This window comes from Notolabrus celidotus, chromosome 6 (genome assembly GCF_009762535.1).
Source record: "Notolabrus celidotus isolate fNotCel1 chromosome 6, fNotCel1.pri, whole genome shotgun sequence".
Taxonomy (NCBI): domain Eukaryota; kingdom Metazoa; phylum Chordata; class Actinopteri; order Labriformes; family Labridae; genus Notolabrus; species Notolabrus celidotus.
Genome location: NC_048277.1, coordinates 20,380,452 through 20,402,913, shown reverse-complemented (window position 1 = coordinate 20,402,913; position 22,462 = coordinate 20,380,452). Strand labels below are relative to the sequence as shown.

At 40.1% G+C, this 22,462-nt stretch overlaps 1 long non-coding RNA gene across 5 annotated transcripts in view; it reads right to left on the bottom strand.

Annotated features, from left to right (window-relative positions):
- The window catches only part of LOC117814541, a 106,931-nt gene that overhangs the window by 67,266 nt on the left and 17,203 nt on the right, over positions 1-22,462 (bottom strand). Inside the window, exon 4 of one of the 5 annotated variants that reach the window (XR_004631590.1) lies at positions 21,361-21,448. The exons of the other annotated variants lie outside the window; for them this stretch is intronic. This is a non-coding gene — a long non-coding RNA (uncharacterized LOC117814541). The remainder of the gene's footprint in view (positions 1-21,360; positions 21,449-22,462) is intronic. 5 annotated transcript variants of the gene reach the window in all.

Genomic DNA, 22,462 nt, shown 5'->3' with positions numbered 1-22,462 from the left:
AGAGAGGGAATGAGAATGGCCGTGGTGGAACAACATGGGGAACGGGACGAATTATGGAGATTGGAAAATAATAACCAAAACTGAATGATATTAGCAGCCCACACACGCAGATCACTCTCTCCTCAGCAAGCGTAAAGCACGTCAATTGAGCACCGTGACAGGGTTTCGGACCTTGTTTTAGTAATCAAAGCACAGAAGACAAAGATGTTCAATAACTTATTGGATTTACCATAAAACACCAATAAGTTTATGAGCTAAGCGGAATAATGTGAGATCTCAAATGAGCCATAAATTATTTCATTAGGAGAAATTAGGCTGGTGGACATGGACGCTTTTTAAGCACACATTAACCACTATTACACCACTGTTAAGGCGGTAATACTTGGATGTGACACCAAAAATTGTCCCACACTGAGAAGGAGCTACCGCTGCAACTGAACACAGGACACTCCTGCTCAGTCTAAACCAGGAGAGAAGAGGGAGAGAGAAAAAGGAGGGAGGGAAAGTGTTTTGAAATTCTCCAGCTGGCAGGCTTTAATTTTCCACCATTCTAATTAAAATGCAAATTAAATTTATAATTAGCAACCACAGTATCCGAGAAACCACCTTGTGTGCAGCCCAAACATATGGGGCAACCAGCGGTGGGCAGCACTGTCTCTAGGAGACAACAGAGGTGGGTGGCAGGCCGAGGGAGTGTTTGTAGAGGACAGAGCTGCTGATCACGGGCCTGGCTGCTGACATTAGAGCAGCACAGTGCTTTAACCTGCTCCTCTCAGCTGGGAGCTCTCTCTAAGCTCTCCAGGCGCACTGAGGCAGGGGAGCACGGCCCAGTTTACTCTGCTGTCACTGCCCATGTCACAGGTCATTGCATGTGTCACCTCAGCCAGGCACAAGAGCAGCGACCAGCACTGCTGGGGTCAGCTCCTCCAGATCGAAAGGTTTCGGACCAAAATTAACCTTTGCTGACTCTCTGATAATTAATTTTTCATTGATGGCAACTCTTTGTGAACACAAGATCCAGACATTTCTTTACACAGTGCTATTCACTTGCCACAGCTGTTGCAAGGCAGCTTCACATTGCAAGGGTGTTTTCTTTACATTACATGCTTGAAACTGACCTAATCTTTCAACGAGACATTCAGATACCATTCTACCACCATGACTTGAGCATTGGCTGATATACTGTAGAGTACTTGTCAAATACTACTCAATAAAAATGAAGACATATCCCTTTCATTTAACAGTTGTTTAGCTTGCAACCATCTAAACCTGTTAGATTTGATTTATTTGCTATCATGTAGGGATACTGACCAAAAACAAGCTAGGGTCAGGCTCATGGCCCACACTAACATAACCTCTCTGCCACAGACTGTCAAAGAAACCCAGGTTTTTAACATCAATGTATTACATTTTGTTATTTTACCAGTTTAATTATTGCAGCCTTGATTTAAAAAAACAAAACAGTGCCTTGACATGCACAACAGAAAAATGCTTGAAGCTGAAATTTTGGTTGCTTTAACCAACTCTACAATCACTCCTTGCACCTCAGCCAGGGTTAAATAACCAAGTTGATTTAGTGGGGCGTCTCAAAAACTATATGATGTTGGATCAGGGCATTGACTGGCTGCCATACCAAGCACTACACTTTTAAGCAGTATCAAGGCAACCACAAGACAAGACATTTAGAAAGATGAGGCACTAACTGTAGCTGACCATGGTTTGTTGTCCATCAGGTCACGGTGTGTCAAAGAAAACACTATCTCCAGGGATTCCCAGCTTTTTTCCCGCTGACGCTGCTTAAACAGCAGCATCAATCATCCATCAGTTGTCACAGCCTGAAGCTAAGGTCAGAATGAACCCATGTCAAAAGAAAGGGCCACATCTCACCATGTGCTTTCGCTCAGCTGGACAGTCTGCCGGTGACACTGTGTCAAGAGGCTGCCATACTGCTCTATAGTCCTTCTCTGTGACAGACCAAGTCGATGAGAAGGTCTCACATGACCTCTCCAGCACCTCAGCCCCCTTGTCACCTGAGTTGGACCACCAACTTCCATTAAGAGTTAAGTGTCTCGACTACGAGACGGACTTATCTAGGAAGCTGTCAGGTGAGTTAACTCGCAAAGCTTTGGGTAGACAATTGGACGTGGCCCTGTGTCACTACTGACACTATTTCCTCTTACATGCTGCTCTCTAAATGACACTCGATGCTGTGTAGAGTCAAGCATTAACACACTGTCATCAGTAATCTCATGGAGTAAGAGACTTTTAGAGGCACAATTTGGACATCATACTGGGAAATCAACTTGAAAAAATCTTACAGTTGTACTTCAAGGAAATAAAAAACAACTATGGTCTCTTCTTCTGGGTTTTCTTGCTTTTTCCCATCACACGCCAAATGAAATCTTGGGCCAAATGTTTGGGGATGATGAACACAACCCTGGACGAGCTTTTTACTTAACCATATTGTTGTGATGTGACATGTTCCCGTGGGTCTCACAGGTCTGACAAGTTAGACACAAAGAACTCCTTTCTGTGAAGATATCCAAACTGCAATGGTAGACAGAAAAGTCAAAATGATATATGGCTTAACCAATTTGACAGTCAGTGTTTGACAACACAAGGTTTCTAAATATAAGCCTTCATTGTTTTCCTCACTCAGAAATGCTCTAGCTAGCTGTTTAGTTGTGCCACCTGTTGCCTTGTTAATCATGCTGAGAAGATACTCATAAATCATAACATTCTTCAATTAATCAAGCTGTCAGCCTCTAGGTGAGAGGTCATGCATGGTAGAGACAGAGGTCATCGGTGTGGAGTGAAAGGGTCATGGTTGTGTGGCATCTCTTATTCTTGGGAAGTGTCAGTAGAGGAGCCAGTGGAACAAAGGAGAAATCAAAGTCCAAGGGACACGAGAAAGAAGGGTGGGGGAGGCGGTGGGGGCAGCCACAGCAGAGCCAGAGAAAGGAACTAGGGTGCAGAGCATAAAGCCAGTCAAATTGACCTGTCATTACATCAAGAGAGCCGTGCCAGGCCGCTACATTATCACACTCCCCATACCCTTTTGGATGACAGAGTTCCCGCAACTTACCAGGTTCCTGCAGCACTCCATTTGCATAATTAACAAGTCATTCATGTGTCATTCATGTGACTTCTATTCATTTGTAGGAGACTTCAGATTAAATAGCATGCACTGTATCTGGTAATTTCAACTGAGTGTCAAATGATTAGTAGTCTGAAAACACAAATTAGAGTCTATTATGAATGTTTCTTTCCATCTCTCCTTTTAGGATAGGAAATAGAAACATGTGCAATCATTTGCAAAACATTGCAAATGCAGAACATTGCATTGTGGGTACATGGTTGTCTGGCTTGGCTCAGGTTAACACAGATATGGGAATGCCTGTTTAACAACATTAGCTGTAGCAAGCAGTAGACTTCCAAAATGGCCTTTGGCAGAACTGGCTCCTTCCATGCTTGGCTGAAATTGTTGGCTCAATATAGATCAGTGCAGGGAGAAACAATGTGAGGAACTGTAACTCAGGTGGAGGAAGAAATCAGATCTTTATTTGAAGAAAGGAACACCTGGATAATTTCCATTTCTTCTTAAAGTGTAATTCTTAAAAATGTGAAGATATCAAAAGGAGAATGCTCAATGTGGAAGCTTCATTTTTTGAAATGTGTAAATATGGGATATTGATCCTAATGTATTTACATGTGAGGATAAATATTGATGCTATAGCTAGTAAAAGTAGATATATATTTATTTAACAAGAATAAATCACTACAATGTATTCATAGTTTTTATACATACAACAGATGAAAAAACCTATGTATAATATCCAATCAGAGTGAACAATGTGGAGGCATCAAGTTTTTTTGTTTATTTTTAACATTGAACAAATGGAGTGTCACTGATATTTAATATACAGGGACTAATGCTTTACCTAGTTTGATTAAAGATCATCCTAAATTGAAACACACACATATGCAAGGAGTAGGTTTTTTTTTATTATTTGGTGTATATTGGCGCCTAATTGGCCAAGGGGTTTAAGCATGTGCCGCGTACACAGAGGCTATGAGACCTCATTGCAGCAGTCGCTGGTTCAACTCCCGGCCTTAACCATTAGCTGCATGACATCCCCCACTCTCTACTCCCCAGATTTCCTGACTTTCTTCAGCTTTCCTGTCCACTAAAAGGCAAAAAGCCCCAAAATATAACTAAAAAAAAAGTGTATATTGTCTTCATCCAAATTATGAGTTCTCATTGCTGTGACAAAAATATAGCTGTATAAAGTAATACAATTACAAAACAATAACATTTCTTAGACTGTTTAGCACAAAATCATAAAATGAAAGTATCTGAGTAAACTACAAGCACCCTGAAAGACCACTGCATTACTTGCATTATTTGCATTATAATAATGCATTATTTCTACCCTCTATTTAGCCTTTAGGATATCAATACACTCATCCATCAGATTCATGGAAATCTCGGGCATCTTACTTCCTTCACTTTGTTTTATACTTGTAGGCTACAATTGTAAAACCTCAGACAGACCTTAAAGTTAAAGCATAGCACATAAAGGTTTAAGTTCTAATAAATAAGTGAATTGTTCTAACATTATAGAGTATATTTGTATTTAACATTTAATGCCTGCTTTGGTCAGAAAATATCCATACATAAAGAAGTATGTAGTAACTGATGGAAATAACCAGCAAAATAAAAGCACCCTCTTCCAGACTCTGCAGCTCATGAAGGTGAGTGAACATCATACATCTCTTATGACTGTGGAATTGATTCTTAACATTACTTACACCCAAGTTACCCCATTTATTCCAATAACAGCATGCCATTTACAAAGACATGCCAATCTTTTTTCTCTTGTGCTACACATCTTAAAAGCAAAGTACAAGTACTTTAACCCGACACCTTTAAGCACATGAGGTCGCTCTTTGCTGATAATTACAACATCTGTAATTTCCTACCTTAATGTGCTATACATCAGGGTTGAACTTTCCAGAGCTCGATGTGCCAATCTGCTCTATGTATTTCTCTTTGCATTAGTGAATTTGAATGACATTTAAGTCTCACAGACGCTGTTACCAGCCTGTCACTGCCCACTCAGCCGCCACCTCAGAATTTGCAAGTGATTTTAGTCATTGATTACTAAGTGTTTGGAAGCCTAATGCAAGCGTATGCAGGGACATTTAAAACATCTCTAATGACTCCATGTTGTTAAGTCAATCTCTGCTCTTTTGGTTAAATGGGGGAAAAGATGTGAAAAGATTCGAAAGAGCAACAATGTCTACATATCAGGGCACAGGTTTTATTAACTGTGTAAGAAATGTAACAGCACTGATTTTTTTTCAGCTTAAGCAGATTATTGTAAATGTTTCGGATCAGCATAGATGTTTTTTCTTAAAGAGAATAAACAATGGTTATGTAGTGTCTTATTCATTTTAAACACGCAGGGCATTTATGCACCATTGCCAATAGTGCTTTTTAACAGTTTGATTAAATGCTTTAATCAATCACAATCCCAGCCTGTTTATTAATCACTTTATCAAGCAGTTGATGCATTGCTGCTTTTAATGGACTCCATTTATTTTGATTTCTCCTCTCTTCATCTTATCGAAAGGCCTCTCCCACTCTGGACAGATAAAAAGGGGGATGCGAGAACGGCTGGCTGTAGTGGCGAGAGCTCAGACAAGCCGGTCCCTTAACTTCATTACAATCACTCTGCTTAGACTTAACCAATTTATTAGTGGCAATATGTGCCCTGAGCGATGGCTAGGTAAACCACATAGCTTTGCTCAGATAAACAGGCACCCATTCATTTGTCTCCTCACCTGACACCACGGTGATGTATGATCCTAATAAGATTAATACCCCCTGGATTTATTCCCTCTTAGTTCCCGCAGGCACCTTTTAATGTTCCCCCTCAATGATCTAAGAATGTTTCCTAACTTCTATGCTGGAGGAATGAAAGTAGAAATACAGCAGTTTGATAAAACACTTTAGATATAAATGTGGGCTCTAACAACCATAGCTGCAAAGAGACACAGCAGCCTATTCTTACACTTGAACTATGAATGAACATTTTTCTCTCCTGTAGAGGAGCTGAAAACAAGTCTCTAAAACAGAAGCTTCTCTCACAATTGCATTTCAAGCTTCTATTGTATTCAATAACGCATTAAAGTAGTCATTGAACCTGTCATGTTCTGGTCAGAAATGCCCACAATTAGCAAACAATCCATCTCCTTTTAAGCCCCCTCCCAGGCAACCCCCGCCATCACCCGGCCACCATAGCCTCTGGTTTGGATTTGTGCACAGACTTTCTGTCTCATCCATGTTACCCCCCGTCTGCCCTTCAGCTTCTCCTCTTCTCTCCATTGTGCGCTAAAAAGCTATTGTCTGCATCATCTGAAACTCTGCTCGCTGTTACGAGGCAGCAGTGAAAAACATGAGAGTGCACAGGTTTGGAACACTGAATAGAAAATTGTACTTAAGTGGTCTTCTCTTGCCCATCACCTCTAGCCTCTACCCTCCTCCACATGAGAAGGGCTGCCGGGGTGGGCTGCGAGGGGAAGCCAGCAGGGCAATAGCAAACTTGAAAGCAGCCAACATTTGCAGCACTCTTGAAAAACAAGCATTTCACACCTGAAGCCTTTCATGCGGGGCCTCGAGGCATCCCCTTCAAGGCATTTAATTGGCTATTGCTTCAGAGCTCGTTCAGTGTGCCCATTATGGTGAGGCGACAAGCAGCCAAGTATGTCGAATGAAAAGGGTCCTTCTCCCAGATGGGCCTAGTGGTATTGAAAACTGCCCGATCACTTCTTGCTGTTGACTGGCAGAGGTAATTCAGATGTATGCACGTCTACAAATACAATGGCAAAGAGTGAACTTGATAAGACAGAGAAAAGAGTGGCCACCACAATTTCTTGCAAATAAAGAATCCAGTTACAAAGATGAAAAGACATACAGATCATGTTGAGATGTGCATATGATGTAAAGCAAAACACTATATTCTACAGCAGATAGCTGCTGTCCCAAATGACACACAGCTTCGGCAGTCCTGTTTATCAATGATGACATTTGAACAAGCTGTGAAACATTTCCTCTGTTACTGTCAACTGGTGAAAACATGAATATCCCCTGCAGCATGCCTCCACACATCAGACACTTTGATCACTTACAGGTTTTGAAATGAAGACATTTGTGGTTCCTCTAAACATATATTTCATGCTTTAATCTGAGCCCTGGGACGAAGGCTCCAGGATATGATGTTCCACTTTTGTTTGGCAGTTCCATCTTTAAGATATGGTCGTTTTCCCTTTGCTGTGCCATCTGCCATCTGAAGTTTCACCCATATCAGCCTGAGGCATTGGAGCCCTCATTGGCAATGTTTTTGAGGGCACCCTGACTCCCCCGTGGACGGACAGCCTTGGGGGAACCAGATAAAGTAGGTGTTTAGTCTCTGGGCTGCTGATGAGGAAGGGATTGGCTTTGAGCTAGGTTGGGACTCATGGGAAATCTGGCGTGCAAACTAATTACGTTGTGCTGCCAAACTGCCTGTGATTACAAAATGGAGAGGCGGTGAAGGTGGAGTTAAGACTTCATCAATTGCCCTACTATGTCTTTTTTTTTTTTTTTTTTAAAGAAAACAGCCAAAGCTAATGAGATTATTTAAGGGGATGTTCTTTTGGTAGAATTACTTGTTGCCTTAATTTTATCACATTGGTACATAAATAAATAAATACATTCAGCAATATTAAAAAGGACCAACATCATAATCCTTTGATTTCAAAGTTCTATTACCTGAAAATCTGAATTCTCAAGACGGTTCACTAACAGCAAATGCCTAATTACTTCTTCCATGTTTCCCCACCTGCCTGTCACACTTTTCTAGAAAGCCACTTAAAAACACGTTAGTTCACAAATTATCTGCTATATTTGTATTAACGCCTCAGCTGGTGGCACAGACAGCCCCTGAAGATACACACCAGGCAAATCATTAAAGGTACAACAGGCTAGTAGTTCACTTCCCTCTCCCTTCGTAGACCTTACTGAATTTTAAACATTAAATGTCAGTGCAAAAACATTATTAATGGGTTCAAAAGTATGATATACAATATTTTTTTCGAGAATTAATTTTATTTCAGATTTTATCCCATTTTATCCACCATTCCTAGTGATCATAACATATTTTCTTCTATTATGCTCTTGGATAAAACCTGTATTTTTTCATGCAGACTTTTCTTTTTTTGCAAATGCTTTTCATCATGAGAACAGAGAGGATACAATTTCAAATGTGTTTAAGAATACAAACCATAGATAGGGTGTACAAAAAATCTCTGAAGACATCACTTTGTTTCTCGACTCCTCATGTTGTCAGGACGCAGGTGGAAGGTTGCAATAAAGCAGAGCATGACGCTTACAATGGGGGATAAATCTTCCATGTTGCCTCCATTATTTTTATTACATTATGTTCCATTACATATGAATGTGCTTAGCAGATGTCTCAAAGCATTGTGACTTACATAACTTATATTCCAGCTCATAACCCGTTTATACAGTGCAACATGTCACCAACTCAGATGAGGACCATTTGTCAAGCATGGACTGACAGCATACAATGAAGCAATATCATCCTCTAAAATAACTTCACTCATTCTTCCTCCCTCGCCCATTCCCTCGCTCGCTCCTCTCCCTCTGATAGAGGACTCAGCATCTTCAGGGTTAAAAGAAAGGAAGTGATTTTATAAGGGAACTGTAGGCGCAGTCATGGATCTAATCATCGCGGGGGGATGCCGGTAACATCAGTCAGTGACATGGAGCAACATGATATGAGACACAGAATAGATCACTGTCTGTGTGGTATACATAGCAGCACTCTGCCAGAGACCTCATCCTTCAAAGGGGCAAACTGGTTGTGGTTAGGGAACTGAACTTGGTACAAGAGGGCTGCAGGTTCAATATCTCCAGTCAGACACTGAGCAAGATACTTAACCTGAGCTGCCGCAATGAACATCCCAACTAATAAATAGATGGCATATAAAATGTCAGCACAGGCAGAAAGAAGAGCTGCAATAATAATGCAGAGTGTGGGATATGTTGAGACTTTTAACAACAAACACATTCTGGATTTTTACACAGCTGGACATGTTGCCTTGAAAATGTTCATAATATTTAATACATCACTTTGTCCGTATTTTATTATTGTTATCATTATTTTATTTTGTATGTTGTCTCATCTGTTTTATGTTCTATTATTCATGTAGATTTAGTTTTTCACTGCCACTGTTTAGTGAAAACTGTTTAAGCTTTCCAAGGCTTTATTTTGTCAGATTCAAGAATACCTGTCCTTTTTCATTCTGTGAATCCCTCTGAGCAGCATTCATGTTCATAAAGAGTTTTAAAAATAAATTGTATCATAATCTGTTGTTGTTATTTTCATGTAAACTACCTGTCTGATGGTTAAGCCCTTGAGTATGCTATAGTCTCTTTTCTGTACCTTGGTTGTGAAGTTTCTGTCCGATGTTCACAGAGCAAGGGAAAAAAATCAATAAACCAACAGGACAGCTGGTCTCTGAGGATTTCACTTTGGATTAAGAAAAGAGGGAGAAAAAGAACAGAATGCAGTACTGAGACCGCATTATGACATTATTATCAAAATCCTCATTGATTACTGATGTGTAAAAAATAAAAGGTAATCCTACAAGTAGTAATTGAAATGAAATCCAGCAGCTCACTGTTCGACTGGGAATGATAGCCAACGACATGACATTAAGCAACTCGAGACAAGGGGCAGTGGTTTAAGTGATCTGGCAGGCGGTACGATGCCCTCCTGTCAGGATCGATCAGTCCTGCTGAAATTTAGAGCAGCACTCTAAATTGGTCTTAATGGTGTGTTTCATCCTCCAGTCTCCTCCACACATTGACAGGGAGCCAGTGTCCTTCATCACGCCAGGTCCTTGCCCTCCCTTTCAATCTGGGCATACCACTGATCTCTGCTCTCTGCGGAGAGGGAGCAAATCGGGCCAGGGGCACCCACACCCACAGCATCGAGGGCTTACATCCCGCCTCAGATTGTCGGGGTGGTTCCCCTTTTAAGGCGGTAAAATAGCCAGCAAAATAAGACCCTGCTGTGTGCCCAGAAATTTTCTGATTTGATCAAAATCCACCTCTTGAGTCTGTGAATTATCAAATAGCATGGAGGAGCATACAGAGAGACACCAGTATGAACTTGCTGTGTAAATGCCAGTGGCTTCTGTCTCGATCTTAATGGGGAGAAAGACCTATAAAGGGGCACGGAAAAAGAAAAAGGAAAGACAAAAGAGCCCCCAATGGCCCTTTCTTACTCTGTTGGAAAGTAATCTGCTTACATCATTAGGCTAAGCTTGCTGAAACAAATTACCAGATGTTGTGTTCCTTTTACTTTTGTCTTTTTGTCAGCATTTTAAAATAGTCTCCGCCATTTTTCCTCACTAGCGCCCCCTCCTCTCCAACACCTCGACACAATAAGGCCATTTGCAAATAACAACAATTGGAAAAAGAGAAGTCCCTCCTGCTATTCACAACCCCTATCTGGTTCTGTTTGCGCCCTTCCATTTCAGGAGATCCAGTCGTGTAGCCGCTAATAACCTGAACAGAGCAGAAAATACCAGAAAAAAAAAAAGAATGAACTGAAGCGATTGAGGTCCCCCACCCGTGGCTGCACTTGGTAGGGATTTTTGAGGGTCTAGTTTAGCTTATCACATTAGAACCCATTTGGAGATAAAGACATGTCCCAGAGCTTATTAGAACTCTGTAGCATGCTGAGCATGCAAACACATATTTCAATCCGCCTCTCTTTAAGATATTTCTAAGAGCAGATGTAACATTAACTCCACAATCAATAGAAAAGAATTAGATAGTGTGGACAATGTCCTTGAAACAATTTCAAACTAGAATATTGGTATTTACAGGAACAACTCTGCATTATGCATTTAAATGATCAAGAAATACTCAATTAAAAAAAAATGAAATAAACAATGTGAATATAAATAAAAATCTCACATTTCTGTTTTCTAAATAGTAATCCAAAGGTAAAATGGCTAGAATTATAAAGCTACTGCACCCATTATTTCTGTTCATGTCACATATATTCCGTTATACAGTACCAACAGTCGCTGCATGTTTATTTTTTATGTAGGAATATTATTATTATCATTATTGTTATTACATTTAAAAAAAAAATCTAAACAATGTGTTTTTTTATGAACACAATTTTCTTCTGATTTGAATTTTTTATTTCTTCAAGTTTTTCCTGACACAACAAAACAGTTGTTGTGCAGGAAACTGTATTTCCAATTAAATGCACACTGGTGATTTAGTCTAAATTCCCTCTTTTCACTGAGGTGCTGATGGAGGATTCCGTCTTTACAAAACAACCTGGCCTTACACTGTATGGGACTTTTGTGTGCAACAAAGCCGAAACACAGCGGGCCCAGCCTTGACCTTATTTTCTCTCCACATAAAAGAATACATAAACAGATATATACTTTAAAATCAAATTGTCTGTGTATTTGCCTCTTATCAACCCCCAGGCAGCAATTGTGATTCATAGCAGTCATTTAAGTGATAATGCACTCATTCACTACACTAACAAACACATACCTCCTGGTTATCTGCGCGTCGGCGTCGTTGCAATGCTAGTCGCCAAACAGGAGGCAGAAACTCAAGATGGTGTTGATTGATAAATTGACAGGTTAATTTTCGGATGGATAATGAGAGTAAGACCCTGAGAGATGGGAGAGAGAAGTCTCTGGCCCTTTGCTCTACCTTGGATACAGTGCCATCTATCTATTACTGGCAGAACCGCAGCTAGAGCAGGTACACTCAGACCCTGCCAAATGTTTGTACCATCCAGGTTAAATGAGGTCCTAAGCTTTATATCTGTGTACCCTTGTTATATTCCTTCAGAGCACATTAAACATAGCATCAGAGAAATTATTTCCCATTTGCAAAGATGGCTTGAATATTTATAAATTAACTGGATAACTGGATAAGATCTAACGAAATGTTTTGACATCTGAGTCAGGATCAAATCCTTCTTTCCTAAATTATGTTAAAAATGTATCAATCATCACTTAAAAATAAAATCATGTTTTTGTATTTCATTATATTTTCATAAGCTTTAGTGTGCATTCACAGAATGTCCATTCATAATTGGCCATTTCTGGTATTCTTTTCGACATGTTAGACAATACCATACATTATGATTTTGGACAACACTGTCATTTTCTATGGTCGCAATTAGCAAAACTGCATGTGAATGGTTTGGAAAAAAACTGACAATCCAACTCTCGAGCTTAATTAGAGGGCAAACTGTTAGAACGGAAGAGAAGGTTTAACAAGAGGTTACAAAGGTTTCTATATCTTACACCCATTCCTACGGCTTGTCACTGCAAAGTGCCAAGTCTGCAAGTACTCTAATTAAGTCCCTACCAGCACCACTCTATAGCTATTTCCAATGAATCAGCATACAATGTAATGCTAATCAAATGCCACTATTTCACTCCCACACCCAATGACCAGTATTTCTAACTTGTCTACTGTGCCCATTAGTGAATTTGTGTGCATCTTCTTTTTTTTAATAAGGCAGACATGTGTACAAGTGATTTGACACTGTAAGTTCGGGGGATTCATTCAGTAATGTGCCAGGAAGACAACAGAGACAGAAACGTGTTTTCTGTTTACTAAAATGTCTTAATAAATTTAAATAAGAAAAATGTCAGAAAACTACAAATCTTTCATAAAATTGAATGAAAAAAATGTTTCATTAACTTCTGATAAATTGTAACTGTGCTGAATGAATATGGTTATTTTTATAGATTGTAGTACACCAGAGCCCAAAGATGACCCAATTTAAATTCTTTTTTCATTGGCTCTTGTTTGCACTGAGGCTTCAAGAGACCCTGGTCTCTTTTGGAAATGCCTCGATTGGATTCTCTCGCAGCTCATTCATTTTTTTTTCTCTAAATGCTTAGGCAGTGAGAAGTAAAGCATTTTTTAAATTTATAATTCATCTAATAATTAATCTGAAAAACATACTCATTCACATTGAATTTGAAAAATGTCACTTTCATCCTTTTTTTAAAATTTGGTTTTAAAGTATGCTGTGTTATTCAAGCTGTGTTCTTTTACTCTCAAGCTGTAATGTACCTCTTTTTATTTTACCCAAAATAAATACAATATTATATTCTGTATTCTGGCCTTGAACAGAACACAATTTACATGTGACACAATAACAAAGTCTCTCTCTCTCTCCCTCTCTCCCTTTCTCTCTCTGTGTGTGTGTGTAAGTGCTTCAGTGAAGCAGGAGCGGCTCTGTTTAATACAATGTTTGATGATATGACCGCGGCCATGAAAGAGGACAACATTTTGGTTGCCTTGGACACAAAATGAAAAAAAAAATACAACTTATTATTTGTCAGCCTTACTATATTTGACAGAAAAAACTGTATCAACACATTTTCCTCTCAATAATAGAATTAATAACCATCACAATAATTATAATTACTCCTTCATTTTACCTCCATACTTAAACCCCTGCAAACTTTTCATGAATTTAACTGAAATACGTTTCCTCTATACCTCAAAAGAGCATGGGTCTTCTGATTTTCTATTTTAAGAATCTGAAAGCATAAAAACGACTAGAAACCTCTCTCACGCTCAGTCATATCTGTATTGAGGGCTTAAAGCAAATCAAATCAAAACTAAAGTACAAAAAGACCCACACAAACTGCAGAATAATTGTTAAGTCTGGTTTGCATATCTATAATGCTGTTTCACAACCATCTTCTGGAGTACTTTTTGTCCTGTATTGTTCAAATCGACAGCAATTGTGATGAGAGAGTTCGGGTTCAGTCTGTCATTGTACTGCCGTAAATGCGGTTGATCACCAATAACCGCATGGTCACAACCAGGGGTGTCGCACTCCTCCCATTCATTTGAACAGCGTTCTGAGTTCTGACAGACACTACAAGCACGAAAGGAAGGGTGCAGAGGACAAATCTTGGGGGATTCACTCCATGTGAGGCTCCAAAGCACCCAACAGCTTGATCCTGTGTCACTCCGAGGGCACGGCTTGGCTCTCCCTTGATTTGCCTTTGAAATCTAAACGTTTAATTGTGGTCAATGGAAAAAGAGTTCAAGCAAATGAATGGTTGAAGAATATGAGCGGAGGGGGGGCTATTTCAGAGTGTCAGGCTGTAAAATGAGTATACATAAAAAAGTAGGAGGGAGGAAAAAATCAAGAGGGAATAATGAAATTAGGGATGGGGCGAGAGAGAAAGAGAAAGCAAGGGCTGGAGAACTTGAAGCACTGACCCCTATCGTCCACGGTGAAAAGCAAGAGATTAGAAAGTGTTTCATGCTAATTTCCATGGAGATTTCTGTAATTTCTCAAAAATTACTTCTTCCTGCTTTGATTTGTCCATACTGCCCGGCCCCCTGCTAGTGTTGTCGGGGTGGTCTGCTCTATCATGCCTCTGCTCTCGTGGGCCCCTTCATGGCCCCTTGCCGCGGCCAGCCGTCGTGAGATTACTGAAGCGGCGCTGACGTCTCTATCAGCTCGCGCCACCGTCGTGCCCTCTCCCAACCCCCCACCATCACCCGATCCCTTCCCCTCAGCCTTGCTTCCTTTCTGCCCACCCACCACCAACCCGCCCTCAGTGCAAACTCTCACAGATCTGTCAGATGATGGCTTCATTGCTGGGCACTGCAAACTCATACTGGTCTTTTTTAACACTCCCTCATCCCGTCCTCTCATCCCTCCAAGAAACCTGCAACCACAAGAAAAATCTCTTCCCCCCCTCCTCCCATTGTAGACTGTTTCACCTTTTGCTTTCCCTCTGCTTTCTCTCTCTGCCTCATCCTGGTTTGTGCTTCTGCCTGCCACATCAAAGGAGAACCTGGGGTCACAGAGCCACAGGCATGGAATATAAATGCAGCCAACTGCGTGGCAGTATGGGAAATCAATCCTCTAAAGATAGCTCCATACACTCATGAACCCATCATCAGTCTCTGAAACATATAGGGATATATAGGAATTTTTATGGCCTTTTGTGCATTGTATACTGCACAATATGTTCAGCAACAAAAAACTACTGTTTGCCATTTTATGTTTCTAGATTCTTAACATTTTGCAAAATCTATAGCATTGCAAGAAAATATTCATGTACTTTATGTGTATGAATAAAATCAAAGAAACAGTACATCCTTCAAGGATGTCTTTATTGAGCATAAAAAAAGTGTTAAAGCTGGATTCTGATTTTATGTATCTTCACCCAACGCAAGCTTGAATCTTCCTTTCTAAAGGCCAGTCTCTGTGTCGGTGTGAGGGAATGCAGCGAGAAAAACGTCGGAGAAAAACACTGCAGCAGAAATATGTAAACAGCTTTTGTTGGAGGTCCTGAGCTGATGATTCACACCAGCATACACAGGTGATGCTTCCTTCAGTTTGTCATGCATTCACTCAACTTTGTCTTAAAACACCTGTGAAGCAGTCAGACTGCGTGTTAGATGGTGGCTCCGAAATATCTGTCTGAATGATAAAAAACAGACATGACACGGAGCAGAAGCAAAGCCATTGTTATAAATTCTATAAGTCTTGAGGGATGAATGGGAAAACTGGTGTGATTGCCAGACAGCGAGGTCTGTGGTGAGGTTCGATGGCTCCGTGTGGGGGCGACGACTGGCTCTGGTTGCTTAGCATTAGTATTAGATAAACACTCCGTCGGAAGATGTCAACGTCTCCATTAATGCCAGAGCTGCCACACAGGCTGTGCTTGAGTGACACAGTGTTTTGTAGAGTGTGACAGGGGTTGTAAATGCTAACCCTCTCTGGCTGTATTTGCGAGGCTGGTGGAGCCAAACCCAGGCGACACCTGAGAGCGCAAAGGCACGATACTCTGACACTCTGCCGAGATGATACACGCTGTCCTCTCAGCCTCAGCATTTATGGTACTGTGCTAATTTAAATTTGACTCATTCAAATTCACTGCCAATAAAATGATGAATTCAGAGCACAATTGCTGTTATTTTCTTCATTATAGTTTTTTTATATTCCTTAATGTTTTAATAGAAAAGACACTGAATTGGAGATGTTTTTCAAGATGTAATAAAAGAGTATGGGCTTAAATATCTTAGCTCTCTGTGCACGGCTGTGCACCAACCACCAGTAGATCTACCTCATATGGACGTGTGGCTACCCCAAAAGACTTTTCTATAGTCTTTACAAACCACATTATGGAAGCTGTGTGTTCAGCACTAGTATAATGCACTTACAGCCTGCCACAAGTACATATATCCAGCCCCACAATGAGCAGGATATGGGTTTTTCCATGCCTTTAAGAGGTGGCCTGGAAAGTTTTCCAGTTAGTTATTATGCAGGAGGATTCCAGTCAAAAATATTACCTGTTTTTTTTTTTTTAACAGAGGTTAACAATTTAAAAGCTGCATGCTTACATACAACATGTCATATTATAAATTATTCTTTTGTTTTTTTTTTTAAACGTCATACCAAAATTGTCCACTATTACACAACTATTACCTTTAACAGTATCAATGCCCCTCACAACCATGGCCTGTACCAAGTGCTCAGACAGGTGCTGTTTCAAATGTATTTCTGCACATATTTTCTAAGAATCTCGACGCGAATAGAATTAGATGTGTTGAGAAAAGAAAATAGCAGCAGACTAATACGAACCAAACTCCAGTTGTACTGTATATAAAGTTCAGAGTATATTTCATCTTTTTTTCCTGCAACACATTTCGCAGCCGGAAAAGGTTGAAATTCATCAGTCTGAGAAAACAGCATGGAGAATTAAACTGCCTGGAGCTCAATAATACTGGCCATGTAGGAGCTGCTGAGTTGTTCTGTAGGCTGGAGGGCTGGACAGTGTAGTGTACTCTTCCCCCTAATGCCCTGTCCATTGATCTTTCCCGTAACTACAGCTCCCCACAGAAACCCACACAATCTGTGCAGAGGAGTGCTCCTAGGCACCCCCCACTTCAAAGGTGCATATTTACTCTTAGAAATTTAGAAAAAGTGCAGCTGTGGATGCATCCTCCAACCTCAATCAATGATAGGGCTGGTCCTCCTGACCCCCCCCTCCTGCTGGCTAATAAAGTGCTTCTTAGGCTCGGTGGTTTCCCTGGAAGCCTTGTGGGGTTGGTTCAAACTAGCACTTAGGTTTGTTTCCATTGTCTCTTCTCAAAAATTGATTTTTAGAGAAATACTTATCTTGTTGCTCAACAAAGTTCCAAAGTGAATTACTGCAGACAGTTTTGTTTTGTCCCTGATTCTTTTTTTTTTTTATTTGTGGCATTTATTAACTTTAGTACAAAAAGTAAGACATAATTCACTCAGCTTTCTCGAAGTGTTTCACTGGACAAAGTTTGGTCTCTATTAAAGCAATGGTCATTTATCAATTTGGCAGAAAGCCTTTTACTACATTATTTACTCAAGCTAGCAATTTAAAACCTGACTGAGTACTTTTAAACTACATTGCTGCACAGTTTTTAAACACAAGGTACTGAATTATGGTTGATTTAAATGATGTTTTTTAAAATATATATATACATTTTGAATCCTCTGCAAGTATCTTGTCACACTACTATACCATAACCCTGCAGTCTTCTGGGAATAGTCCTTTTATTTTAAAGCTTCAGTTTAAAAAGACAAAAAATACAAAATAGATTTTTATAATGTCTTTAATTAGCATTTCCCTAAAAAATCCACATATGCATCATCTCTGTCCTGTTTTTTCTTGTCTTGGAAAAAATATTTCATGCTGGGATGCACATTATCATAATTGTCATTCCCAATCTTCAAAAACAAATGTGTATTAAGAAAGTAGCTAAAAAAAGGCCTTCTGCTGAAAATCAGACAATCAAAATCTTTTGTAATTAAGCACAGCGATATTCTAATTACCCATAATTCTAGCTACTGCATGCTGCTTCCTGTCCCCCTCTGCAACAATTAAAGAAATATATGTCAGCTGTGATTTTTCTTTTATTTCACCAAAAAGTGGCGCAGTGGGGGATTTATTCAGAAACAATGACATTTATAACACTTCTCTAGAAGGACTGTATTTGTTTTTTACCCAGCAGGAAAGCCTGGGTTTCGAGTGACTGGAGTAAAGGTCTGCAGCAATTTGCATATCTCCCCATCACCGTAACAACTTAGAAAGTAGAAACTCTTGACACATATCATTCAATTTGCACAAATTATAATTGTTAAAGTATGAAAAGTAACTTTACCAGAGTTTTTTTTTTTTCTAAGTCATATTCATGCCTGCACGTAGACATACAGAACTTTGCATGATGAGCTACAGTAGCCTGAAAACTAGTGACCCTGTGACTGTACTGTCTGAAATCCATCATTTCATCATCACTCAATGTGAGTGTCACCAGGCTCTTTCTCATAGCGTTGATTGCTTTCTTCAAGTGTGCTACACTACTGTTAGCTCCGAAAACAGCAGAAAAAAAAACCTGCTTCGATGTCATTAATCCTAACTTGTTTGGACTCCTCACGTTGACTCACCCACACATCTCCTTTTCTCCCTTTTCTCCCTCTCTCAGCACTGACTATTGCTCTCACTCTCTGTGCCTCGCTAACATGTTGACAGCAGTTTGTTAGTAGGTATCAGTTTTCAGCGTGCAGGCTGAGAGGCAGACAGGGATGTGGTAATCATCTCCATCTCCGGCTGCTTGGCAGCGTTCCCCTCGGCATGCTGGCAGACACTTGCCATTGAGCAGCTGTCAGGCAGAAAGGGTGTGGGATGTGGGCTTGAGCTGCACAGGTCACGGTCATTTCTTTCCAAAAGCCACTGAAGCTAAAACCTTAAGTGGCATTTGAGCTACCTGCACTGTCAGTTCTGACACTCACAACACTAACAAGGAGACCACCGGTAGAGAGTCAAACTCGATTATGCCTCCCTGGTGGATTTCCTTAATATAGCTAAGCTACTGCCAGGCTTGTTTTTTCAAACAGGTAAGAAGCACATGTTTTTTACATAAGAGCGTGAGAAGTAAAATGTAACGCTTCATCTAAAAAATCAGACTTGTATTGATAAAACAAAAACCTGATATTCATAAAAATAGAAATATATTCCATAAATTGTCAGCATGCTGTTCGTAGTTTCTATTGGGAAAAATACAAAATTAAGTATCCATTTCTATAAATAAAACTTTAAAAAGGTGCGATACAGTTTAATTCAGAGAAAACTTTGAGGTTGTAATTGTGGATATTCTGAAATATTTGGCATCGCTGTGGTCTGAATACACGGTCCTGAAAAGCTTTCTTCTTTCTTCTTTTCTTTTACTGCCCTATTATATCAAGGATAACTTCATGTTAAAAAGTGGTGTGCTGATTCATTTCCAGGTGAAAAAGTAAAATAAAAATGATTTATTTTTACATTCTAAAAATCAATGTAAGCTCACAAAGAAGAATTGTTCTCTTAGATGCCAAAATAACTGTTGTGCCCTTCATCCCGATGATTATTCTGCATTAATTCAAGGCTGTCTTTAGTTCAAAAACCAGAGCCCCTCAGTTTATGCTGAATTATTTGGAAAACATAACTAATCAGCAAAAAAAACATCAAGTTACACCAAAAGGTTAAAACTTTAAACAAAACTGTATGGAAAAGTAGTCTGGCTGCCTCGGCTGCAAACTGGATTGTGCTTGATAAGTTGCAGGCTCTCACAACCTGGACTTGTGATCTTTAGAGTGATACCCTCAAGTTCATAGCAACAAATACACTCAATCACTCAGGGAGATCCTGAGTCTCTCTGTTGGCCAATTACTGCTTTTAAAAAGCCTGGGGCAGCCAGGAAACTTTGACTCCTGGAAATAAAGACCAATCTGAGAGAGAAACATTGCAGCTATTAAAATCTTTATAATTCTGTAAATCACAAGTGATTTGTTTTGCCCCATGGCTTGTTCCGATACATCCTTGCTGCTATTGCAGAGGGCACGGGGTGACTGCAATTGAGGAGAGCAAGCTTATTTTTACAACTAAGCTTGGAAAGAAGGCATGCCTTTTTTCTTCTTCTTTTTGAGTGCAGAAGGCAAAGATCTCCTCTGTGTCATAATTGCCTGAAGTTAGAGAGTAAAGGCTCTGGACTCCTGATGTTAGTGTGGGCCTTTCATCAGGGGGGTTGGAGTCAGAGCTGCTTTAAAAGATCAGGCACTCTGGAGGATCAGGCTCTGTTTTTATTTATGTAATAAAGGCTTTTTAAAAGAGAGAAAAATGATCATCACTTATCTACTGTTGCATTTGATGTTGTGCTGTTTTTGTTGATGGTTGAGGCTCCCACCAAAACAGATTTACATTTTCTCAATTATTTCATTTTTGAACTTCAGTATTAAGTATGCTATACTGATTAATTTTGAGTACGGATGCTGAAATTAGCCTGCTTATTCAAACAAAGTGGAAGCCAAAAGTGGTAGAGAGGATCATGCAATTATGAGTAAAATCACTCCAATTAAACACCGCCATGTTAACTTTTAGAGAGCGCACACTCCACGTAATATAATTACAAATTGGGATGAAAAATGGAAAAGAAAACAGCAACATTATAGAATGAAGCATTTACAGTTGATGGATTCTCAAAAAGCTCTTCTCTCCTCTGGTGCTCAGGGTTAAGAACGGCACTCTTCTGCTGCTGCGACGCTCTCCCTCCCAGCCGCCACACTCCCCATTCAGCCTGTCTAGCAGGGCCCTTGTCTAGCACCAGAGGGCCCTGCCTAAGGACGCTTTGATACTTCAGCCTCTAATCACAGGAGTATCCTTATAGTGCTGGGCTGATGGACGAACGGGTCGTAGGAAGGATGTCCCGACCATAAATCAGACTCCAGGGGTGACAGCACACAAAATAGGTGAATTGTCCTTGGTTTCGCGATGCTGGCGGCATCCCTTGTGTCACTGAGTCACACCACCCTTTTTATTATTTGGGAGCGAGTCAAACGGATGCCCTACCAGCCATTCCACCCTCCCCCACGTGTTTTTTCCCCTGGTCTTCCAGGCTGGACCCTGCTATGAACTGTTTCCAGAGTCAGTTACTGGTGTAATTGAAAGTGCTTTGTCATCGCTTTCAGCCAAATACTGATGGATGTGAAGTTGAATGAGGTTTGGGTTTTAGTTATACGAGTGAGCCTGTGTGAGATTTATCACCAGAGGCTTAAGAGGCTACGAGGGACCATTAAAGCACCACCGCCTTCCAGATCACAGTGAACTGTTCATTATTATTCATTAAAACAGAAGGCCTTTAATATGTCTAGATTCCCATGTGAAAAAAATATATGTACATACATGTTTTTGATGACTGTTGGAAAACTGTTCAGCTGGTCAGGTTTTGCAGGAACCCAGATGTAGTGCAATAAAACTGAGATTTCAAAATCTGTGGGGAAAAAAGTAAGCTGGCCTAAAAAAAATCATAAGCCATGAGATGATAGAATAAATAGTTATGCAATCATTAAAGTTGTAGCTGTATCAAGAGCCCAAGTACACATCATTTTATGCCTTAGTGGATGTTTTAAAAATATTTGTTCTCTGCAGCTTTGCACTTCTAAAAATCACTATTTTTTTACTGCAACTTCTTCATATAAATTCTTCTATGTTAAGCAGGTACTCTTAATGTAAACATAAACTCCAAACCTACCGGTGGTTTCTATATCTTTTCGTAATTAGTGTGGGCTATGTAAAACCTATGAAACCATTAAATTTCAATTCTGGATCAACATCCACATGCAAAGCGTGGGAGGTGTGCTAGTTCTCATTGTCTCCCACTTATTATAGGCTGCCCCCAGCTGCCTGGGCTGTGAGGGCCCGGATCCTGGCTGGCGTCCAGCTCGGCTCTGATCTGGGCCTCTTTGTGATTTGAGGAGTACAGAGCTTTGCTGGGCTGCTGTCCTAGAGCCATGTTGGAATGCAAGAGCAGTGGTGGAGGTGCAGAGGGAAGTGACCTCGCTGTGTGATGCGAGCAAGAGTACGGGGCAAGAGTTACACTCTGAGGTTGGTTGGATTATAAATAAAGTAGCGTGCGGTTTCTGTGCTGCAGCCGGGAAATAGGAAAAGGTGAATAGCAGTGCTCACAGCACAGTTGTAAATGGTGCCCTATCCTAACTCTAGTTCAAGGCTGCCAAGATAGCATGGCCAATAAAGTAGATTTAATAGGAAAATATTTTTCCATTTTCTACATGTTCTTGAATATTTTGCACCTCCATTGTGTATTTACCAGTTTTCTAAGTATTGTATTGGAAAGCTTTCTATTATTAATTTCTACTTTCTCATTACATATATTTAGCTTATTTCTGAGGTTAAATGGGTCATGAGCAAAGGGAAGTGGATATTTGTGAAGTCCAAATGTTTGTGCTTGTGCTCTTTTTCTCTAATTTGACAGACAACATGGGAA